This window comes from Belonocnema kinseyi, chromosome 2, assembly GCF_010883055.1.
Source record: "Belonocnema kinseyi isolate 2016_QV_RU_SX_M_011 chromosome 2, B_treatae_v1, whole genome shotgun sequence".
Classification (NCBI taxonomy): domain Eukaryota; kingdom Metazoa; phylum Arthropoda; class Insecta; order Hymenoptera; family Cynipidae; genus Belonocnema; species Belonocnema kinseyi.
This window is the reverse complement of record NC_046658.1, coordinates 36,404,837-36,412,536: the sequence shown is the minus strand read 5'-3', so window position 1 is coordinate 36,412,536 and position 7,700 is coordinate 36,404,837. Positions and strand designations below refer to the sequence as shown.

General features: G+C 30.0%; 1 protein-coding gene across 5 annotated transcripts in view; it reads left to right on the top strand.

Moving 5' to 3' along the window:
• Nucleotides 1-7,700, top strand: part of LOC117168032 (ammonium transporter Rh type B-B) — a 264,431-nt gene that overhangs the window by 34,118 nt on the left and 222,613 nt on the right. The gene's annotated exons all lie outside the window — the stretch shown is intronic.

Sequence of the window (7,700 nt, the reverse complement as noted above, 5' to 3'; positions counted from 1 at the left end):
TATTTAATACAGCTTCAATGCAACAAGGAATACAGCTTAAATAGTTTTCATCTTTTCTTTTTATCTTTCGGCAATGTTTCCAAATATGATTGAGTATTCACATTAGCTCTTACTTGGTCGTAGGATGGTGCTTACTGACTTTTTTTCATCAAGTTCCAATCGTTCTAGATGGGATTTATGTCTTAAGATTTTCCCGCTCAGTCAAAAACCGTAAGTTATTTTCGACCTAAAATCGTGCTAATTCGTCTGGCGAATCTGTCAAATCTAACGAACTAGGAGTTTTAAAACATAAGAACGGTTAAAAGTACTTACAATAAATGACAAAAATAATGTAAAAATTGTAATTTTCAGCTTTGGCCTAATAATCCAGCAAGACACTGTAGACACTGTAAAATTATAACACACAAAAAACATAAAAACCCAACCAAATTTTACCGAGAAGGCACACGGAGAGACTTTGGATATTAATATTTCTTTTATCGCATTTCCATAATTCAAATAAACTGTACGAATTTAGGGATAATCGAGGTTCGGTTAGAAAAAGTCGAATAGTGACTATGGAAATGCACACTAATATCTTTGCTTAGAATAAATTGTACGAATTTTAGACTCTTACATAAAAAAATTACAGTATTTCTAAGTCGCTGTATTAAATTTTGTAATGGATTCGAATAACGAAAATTAGTATAGTGCTTGAAAGAAATGAAACATAATGTTGAACATTTCTCCTTGCAATCTTTCTAAACCACTGCACGAAAAATGGGGGTCACGTGATGTTGTGTTTCACGCTGACGCATGGCAAAAAGAAAGACGGAGAGACGTGTAGGAACGCACACTATTGCATGGGCTTCATATACTTCTTAATATATATGTGTATACGCTCGGATGGTCGCTCGCTGGCTACAGTGGGTTTATTTACGGAGATTTAACTAATACCTATACGCATATATAAATCTATCTTATCTCTATAAATCGCACGCACTTCGCTGAGACTTTTGACATTCATTAATTAAACGATTTTATTTTATTTAAAATCCTTTTTAAATATTGTTTCAGTCGATAATATTAAATTTCTAACCCATTCATTTCGAAAATTTTTAATTAAAAAAATATCTGAATGAGCAATTATACATCAAATATTCAAAAGTAAACAATTTGAAACTGAATCGTTTACAATAGAAAGCCTTGAATGGTAAAAATCTCAGAGTAGGACATTTAAACTTTAAACTTCACAATTGCTATTGCAACGTTAAGTAACAATTGAAAATTATTAATTTGAAAGTACCAAAATTGAGAAAAATCAAATTAATTTTGGTATTTAATTTGTTTGCAATTGCGGGGAACTCTTTTAGGTTCACATTTTGATTGTGTGGAAAAATGTGAAGCATTGTATTTTTAACATTTTTATCATCTTTGAAATGATAAACTTCTAATTTTTGTTAAATTGGCAGTAGATTTTATATTTGTAAAGTTTTTATTGAGTTGAAAGAGATACCGTTATTTTTAATTGGAAGAGGCCATTTTCTTATTTTTGAGATTTTTATTGTGATTGAAGAAAGAATTTTTTATTTTCATTTTTTTGTCTGAATTAAAAGAGGATAATTAAAAAATATAGAAAATTCTAATTTTTTTAAATTGGTAGTACATTTTATATTTGTAAAGTTTTTATTGAGTTGAAAATGATACAGTTTTTTCTTTAATTGGAAGAGGCCATTTTTTATTTTTAAGATTTCTATTGTGTTTGAAGAAAGAATTTTTCATTTTTGTTTTTTTTTTTAATTAGAAGAAGATATTTAAAAAATATATATTATTATTGAGTCGGAGGAGAGGAAGTGTTGATTTTCGATTTTTTCTGATTGTAAAAGAGGGATTTTTTTATTGTTATGGTTGTTATAGAACTGGAAGGAAGGAAATTCGTTTTTTAAAGTCTTTTTTCATAGGAAGATGCACTCATTTTCGGATATAGTTAGATGATATCTTTGCTGTTTTTTTGGAAGATATAATTTTTTATTTGACTTAACTATCATAACAGTGAAGACAATTTTTTGATTGACATTAGGGTCGGTCGTATTTATTTTTTTTTGTGTTTTGCAATTAATTCAAAAGATATCAATTTATTTTTGATTAAAAATACAAATTAGATGTTTTATTCTTTATAACCAACTGACTAAATGGATTTATCAATAAGACTATGTGAATCAGTCTTAACTTATATATTTCAATTGATCTAAATTCATTGCAATCTACATTTTCCAAGGAAACTTTTTTTCTAATGTTTTTATTGAGTTGGTAGATAGACATGTTTCATTTCTTCACACTTGTATTAATGCGAGTTGAAGTTGAGGATAGGTGTTAATTTAGAGAATTTAAAACGATAGCACGGATTCATATTTATTAACCAGAGATCTTTGTACAATTCAATTTATCAAAGTGTAAAGGTTTAGGTTTTGCAGTTTAATTGCACTTAATTGAAAAGTGTTAAAAGCTTCTATTTTATATGTGTCAATTATTGAGAGTTTATATAAAAAATTTCCAAATTAAGATTAGTTTAAACTTTATTTTACATTTATAGACTATAGACGGAATAGCTTGGAAACCTTCGGGCGTTTTTAGTATAGTATTTTAGAATTCTCGCAAATCCCTGTTGCAGATATCACTAGCGGTACTCATTTCAATACACATTCTTATTTAAGAATACTAAAATTTCTTACATTTCTTACAAGTTATATTACTTAAAATTCTGACTTTTGACTAAAAGTTTTACAAAACTTGTTATTGACCATTATCACTTTTTCACACTCACCATTTTCATACAGTAAATAAGACCTTTTCTAAACGTGAATACTAATTCTTGCTCGCTCAAGTTTATAATAACACATAAAGAAATATCATCTCTTATCATAGTTGGAATCTTTATAGCAGTACCCCGATTATCCATAAATTCTTACATTTTATTTTAATTATACTTAATATTTTAATTATACTTTTAATTATGCTCGATAAATTTTGACAGAATTTAGGATAACTTAAATAATTTTTAAAATTCTATGTATTTAGTAGAAAAAATCAAAGTTCAGAGATTTAAAAAAATGGTAACATTTAAAAAACTATTCAAGATATCGAAAATTCTGGCAATATATATGCAGAATATCCCAGTAACAACGATTTGATTTGAAAGCGTAGATTGTCATTAAGAAAAACGGACATTCCAATGCCTTTCAATGCCTAATAATTGCATTTTTGTGTAAAAAATAATCAAATCGCTTTGACCTGCATTGATCCTATTTCATATTTTGTCGACAACATTGAATTTGCGTTGAAGCGGTTCCATACTTCGTTCGTGACAGGCATTGAATGGCATACAATTTGACGGTTCGCCGAGTAGCAGTGAATGTCATTAAATGGCATAAACTCATTGGCCTAAACTTCAGGCCCCTGTATATTGACAACCGGTTAAAAAATTTCCCTATGGTTTGGTGGAATATTGCAGGTCCACTAGGACTATATTCCAGTCAAGTTTGAACCCGATCCAAAAAAATTAGTTATAGGTGGGAACACTTGACGTATTCTGCCCCACATGCACATTATTATATAGTAGCACATTATTATATAATCGTAAATGTTAAAAAATGTGTAATGTTTACGAAACATATATTTAAAAAAAACATATGTTTAATTAATGTTTTCGAAACAAATACAATAGTATTTATATATAATAACCTTTTCTAAATATCCAAGCTGGCCAAAATCTTAAAAAACTTTACAATCTACATGATCGGAACTCATTGCTTGGCGTGAGTTGCACTCGCTAGTCCCTAATGGTCCAAATCGTCCAAATTTGCGTCCTGAAAATAATTCTCTCGCCATTCGTTCTTGCAGACTTACTCCCTCGCGATAGAAAAACAAATCGTCCAAATTTACACACACTTTCGTAGACTTAAAGCCTCAAGTAAATTTATCGCCTTACGTAAACATCTTAGCAAAAATGCAAGAATTGGCACGGATTAGGGCGAATTAACATTTTTGAATGCGCATGAATCCTGATTTCTGATTCGATTAAACGAATTTAGATGCTTATATACAAATCGAAGCAGCGCTAATGATATGCGTGTGAATTCATATAAATGCGTGGTCAAGGTCAATTAAAAAAAATAATAATAAAAATTGCATGCGTTGCGAGCTGAACCAGCGATCTTCGGTGCAATAGTCCGCAGTGTTCCCACTGAACAACGGGAAAATTTACGAAATATTTGCAATAAATTCTATACGCCGCGCATGTTGGTTTTTCTGTTACGGATTAAATTGTATAAATCAACTTTTGCTGAAATTCGGCGTGACGAATTGGGGCGAATTCGAATGTGTATTTTAATCTCAGGAATTCAGACGCACTGACCAATGTTAAAGCGTTTTCGTGCTGATGCATTGAACTGAATTCGCTGACTTCATACTTTTGTACCGTATTTGTACGTATAGCAATATTCAAAATTAAAATATCGTTTTCTCGAATTTACACACATTGACACACTGGTCGAATGCATCACTGTCACAAAACGGGATTTTTTTTACAGTCGACTGCAAATAGAATAATCTTTGTTATATTTTTGCATTGTTACCTGAAGTGAAATCACACCAGATTGCAAATAAGTACTGTAGTATCGTAAATTAATCAGGTTATGCATTGTAATTTGAAAACACACTGCACGTATAATTACTATCTCTTTGTAAATATCGCCAAAGCTTTTTTTACAATCTAGCATCTATTTTCGCACGGTAAAAACTCTGGGATCAATACTCATTTTTGTTGAAGGTATATGGTACCCTGAACTTAGCGTTAGATTTACACATTGTTTTTACTGTGCGTTTTGAATTAAAATTGTAAAATCCAGTCGAAATTTTAATTGAACAATATGGTACTAAGTATTTTGAAAAAAGGATTCGTGATAAAATATATAAAGAAACTTTTTCATAATGTGCCCTACAAAAGTTTAAAAATAAAATTTAAAAAGCCATCTCAGACAGGATACAACTTATAGGGATTAAATATTATATAATATCTTATGTGTGACTTTTTAAAATGTATTTAAAGATTTCTATAGGGCTGTTAAAAAAAAAAATGGATATGCAGTGAAACTCTTCTATAGAGCCGATTTTGGGGCTGACGGTGTGTGAGAACTAACTCATTATACCCCGCTCCGCTTTCGTTTGTTTACAACTCAGGGCTCGCCTGAGTGACAACCGCAGATCCCGCGCACCCCGCTCAGCACCTGTTACACCGAATTCGTGACAAAAAGCCCAATCAACAAAGCGCCCGCTCGAGACTCGCGCTCCGTGAAAAAGACCCGCGAATCAGAGAGCGACTCGCTTTATCGCAATGGATGTATGTATGAGTACGCCCCTACTCGCTCTCTGATTCGTGGGCCTTTTTCAGGGAGCGCGACTCTCTTTGGACGGGCACTTTGTCGTTTGGGCTTTTTGTCACGGATCCGTTACACCTACCTGAGGCGCGGCCTCCATTCTCGGAAGGGCTATAGAAGCGTGGGCTATTAAGGGGTTTCACTGTATTTGATAACCTTTTGCATTCTTCTTACAAAAACGACAGAGTTAACAAAGTTCCAAGAAAAAAGTTTGCTCACTTGCTCAATTTTGAAAACATGAAAAGTGTAAAATTTATACGAGTTAGAGTATAATTTTTCGTAGTGAATTGAGAAGAATTACAAGCCGAAAATTAAAAAAAGTATTTATTTATCAGGAATTCTTTTTGATACTTAAGTAAAAGAGTAACAACCACGTTTAATTTCAAAATTTAGAGATTGTGTTTTACATGATTTATTCTGGTGTTTCTGAACTGATTGGATCATAGACAAATAGCCAAAAGATGCATAGACAGACTTTCTTGTGCGCATGCGGAACAGGCTCACTTCAACGCTGCTAATTCATTACCAACCTAACAGCAGCAATAGCGGTATTTTCGTAGAGTTCGTTTCGTGCTATTAATTTAATACGGATTATAATAATACTAGTTACGTGTCTTTAAAATAATGAAATTACAAAAATATTATTAACAAAATATTATTTATCTTATGCATAAAAAGATCACATCAATTTAAATATATTATCCAGACCCCTTTATCATTTTTAGGGTCTTCATTTGAAATGAACTTCTATCGTAGAAATGGAAAAATTATATAGGAAATTAAAACTTGATTCAGTAGAGATATGACAACATATATTATAAATAATTTATAAAATATTTCAATGCGTTAGCTTTACAAATGACAAAGACAATTTTAATTATATTTTCACTTAAAGGTCATAATTATTAGGTAATATATAATAATTATATGCCAGCACCATATGAACAATTTTACATAATTAATTTGTTAGTTTACAAACAGAAAAGTATTTAAATTTCTAATTTTTCGGTGTATCCTTTATTTTTCTTCTTACTTTTTGGTTTTAATACCTGAAATTAATTTATTATTGTTATTCTTGTTTTTAGAGAAGTACTCGACCGCAATGTTGCTTATTAAGTTTCAAAATTAACTTTTTTAAAGCTAATTTTCTTGAGATATGATATCTAAAAGATGTGATAAAAAATATTTTAAACATTATGTTTATTTTATTACTACTATGAGTTTATAGGCAGAAAAAAAATGCACAATGAGGATACCTTAGACTTTTTTGCTGAATTTCCCCCGGCTATACCGGTATTTTTTCATTTAGAGGTGTAAGATCTTTCAATATATTGAAGGTGAGGCGTTACAAAGAGTGAATAAATTCGTTAATATACTCAAACAGATTCGCAACACATTTTGAATATAAGTATTTCAATTATTGTGATGATATTTAAAAAACTGAATCAAACAGAAACTTAATTAAAAATTTACATTAAATTTCGATTTACAATTACTTATAAGATGATTCACCTAAATTATGTATTCAATTTAATAAACTAGTTCAGATTCATTATACAAATAAGTAATGAAGAAAATTTGTACAATTTTCATGATTACCTTTTTATAACAAAATTAACATGAAACAGTTACTAAACATAGTTTATGTTTTAAATATTTGGGAAATTACAAAAAATTCTTAAATTCTATGTGTACCTCGTAAAACTGTTTACATTAATCACGTGTTATACTTAAAAAGGAAATCTTTGAAAAATCTAATGTCCAGCAAACCGCTTCATTTGGATGTTTGCTGTAACAGTGATCTTTATTTATAGCCAATAAGTGCAACACTCTTTCGTCGAGTTCATCGTTATTATTACAGTCCACTTTGGATGTTTCGCCCTATACAACACGAGCTTCCAAAACTATTTATTTTACATAAATATCATTTTGTTTTGTAATCAGTTTAAATTAAATTAAATTAAGGTCATCGTCACTTCCAGCTTAAATTTTATTATATATCAGTGTACACAAAGTTAAATTTCTGTTTCGACTTTATTTTTAGTCTTATAAATTGTTGTACTAAAAATTAAAGTTAAATAAATGTCTAAATATACGAATTATTAGAAATCATGTATCATTAATACAAATAATAATTTTAAAAACATTCCATTTACGAATCATTTAATAGATCAATTAAATGCATTAAGGGCATGTGACACAACTAAATACCTATATTACCGACCACAGTTTTTCAGTTCACTGAATGTTTTTTTGAACCTTAGAACTTTTTTTGTAAATAAAATA